Here is a 2,621-nt window from a genome sequence, read left to right on the forward strand (position 1 = left end):
GGTTGTCTGAAGTCCTACCAATGTAGGCAACAAGATTGAGTTTCTTTGAGGTCAAATCGAAGCAACTCAGTTCATGATCCTCAAAATTCAAATCCCTGTATCTTTTTATATACTTGGAATTGGACAAAATTGAGGCCAGATTCGAGCTCCTGAGCATTTTCCTTTAAAATAGTTTACTCATTTTCCATTTTTCTTTAAGTTTTGGTTGGACCAGTCCAGTGACCCTCACCAGAGAAGATGACAAGAACTAGGGCTCCGGTGGTGTGTTGGCTTGTCCAGAGCCATCTGATCTGAGTCCCAGGAACTAATCTCACGCGTCCGTTGTGACTATCACGTGTGTGGAACATTTGAGTGAAGACCACATGAATGTGCGTTTTGGACCATTTGATCTGCCACCTCAATTAATGAGGGAGATCAGATGGTCCACGTATTTTTAATTTTCTGATTTTTTTATTTTAATTGTTTTATTTTCATTAATTCATATTAATTTCATTATTGACCAAAAAAATATGGGACTTTCACCAAAAAATTTCAAATATTTTCCTCTTCCATTTTCTGAATAAAATTATTTTTTTGATCAATATTGATATTTTTCATGATTTAATTGTTTTTGTGCATGTTTTTAATTATTTAAAAATACTTTTGACTTTCCAAAAATTATAAAAAAAATTGTCCAAGGTCCTTTGACCTTCATTGACCTAGGATAAATCTCTTGGCCATTGATTTGGTGTTTTGAAGAGATTTTACGTTTTGGATCAAACATAATTTCATTTAATGCATTTTTAATTGATTTTTAATTGTTTAATTATGAATAAATTATGTTGAGCTATTTTTATTGACTTGTGAAGTTTGACTATTGTGTTTGGGCCTTGGTCAAGGTTGATTTGACTTTTGTTGGTTTAAAATCATTGGATTTAGGGGATTGATGAAATGTATATTTCATCTCCCAAAATGAATGAATAATTTTAATTTGATAAAATTCCTCCCATGACCAATTTGTGTTTATCTTATTCTATCCCATACATTCCATTGACCAATGATATCTCTATATCCTAAGGCTAGTTGGTTCATAAACCAATACAAGTGTGGATGAGATTAGGTCTATCCTTTTTGTCACTTCCTTTTTAAGTGTGGTATGTTTTAGGAGTGTGGTTCATTATACCATATCTCTAACATGCATTAACCCTAAAATTTATATTGCCCGACCTCAGATAGTTGTGACTTCTACATAAGTCCAATTACGATTGCTTAACATAGCGCTAAATTTTGACCCAAAAGGCATATCATTCTAGTAAGTGAGATTGTAAGTCTCCCCTCTTTCATGGTATTATGTTGAAACTTGGCCTTTTTTACTTACTTTGGAAGATGTCTTGGTTCAAGGATCCATGCCTGTGAATAGAGGGTTGACTGTTCTTCAAAGAATGACTTAAACAATTGAAAAGCAAAATAATACTAACGTCTAATCAACTAACATTTGACTAACCTTTATTTTATTTGCTTTTAATTTAAATTCATTTACTTTATGTCATTTAGAAATCAAGTCATTTATCATTTTGCCATTTACATATCATTTAACTTGTTTATGTTTATGCCATTTTCCCTTTGCTCACTTGAGCCATATATTATGATTATATTGTGATTGTATAGACTTCTTTTGTATCTTGTTTGTGTTTGTGGTCTTAGGACCTTAAAGTACATAATAAACAACAAAAATCCTAAAAGAGAACTTAACCATCTTGTTTGTGTTTGCTCACTTGAGCCATTGCATTTTTTAGACTTCTTTTCTTAATTCAAACTTGTAAATGAACTTAACCATATTTTGACTTAAAATTTCAAAATACAAAAAGAATTAACACTCATTCAAACTCTTTTAGGCCTTTTTTGCCTCTTTTAAACTTAAACTTTTGTTAAAGCAATCCACTCATTTTGAAATTGTTACCACAAATTACGAGGTTTTGATCCCTCATTTTTATGTTGGTACGTAGGCACAAGTCCGAAGGTCTTGTCAAACACAAAAATATAATCAATGAATTCTTTTCTCATCCCCACACTCTATTTTTCTCAAACATCTTTTATACCAAAAACACATACACACATAAAAAAGGGTTCCCTAGGAGTACCTAGGACACTTTGGTCGCTAACACATTCCCTCTGTGTAACCAACCCCTTTACCTGTAACCTATGGCATTTTATTAGTTTTGATTTGAAAACTTCTTATCTTTGGGTTTTATTTGTACTTTTCCCTTTTCCTTTGGAAACAAAAAAATAAAAGTTTCCTAACAAAACTCTGAAGAGATTTCAAACAAACCCCATACCAAAAGCTCTTTCCACAGAGCCACTCAAATTCATCGTCAGAATCTGAGTGTGTTTTGAGCTCAACCATAAAATATCCTCACAGGCACCGCAACCCCACGACAAAAAAAGGAGCGGTGATTATGAAGAGCTAAGAACAGAAGAGGACTCGAAGAAGCAGGAGAAGTCGAGAAGCATGTACCTGTTTGTTTGCCTCCGAAGCACCTCGATCTGGTAGATCCTTTTTCATTATTTCTTACTTCGATTTACTTTGGCGTAACCAAATATATGCATAGTTCCTCTTTTCTTCGCGTGATTTGCACCTCTGT

The sequence above is a fragment of the Lathyrus oleraceus genome, chromosome 3 (genome assembly GCF_024323335.1).
Source record: "Lathyrus oleraceus cultivar Zhongwan6 chromosome 3, CAAS_Psat_ZW6_1.0, whole genome shotgun sequence".
NCBI lineage: Eukaryota > Viridiplantae > Streptophyta > Magnoliopsida > Fabales > Fabaceae > Lathyrus > Lathyrus oleraceus.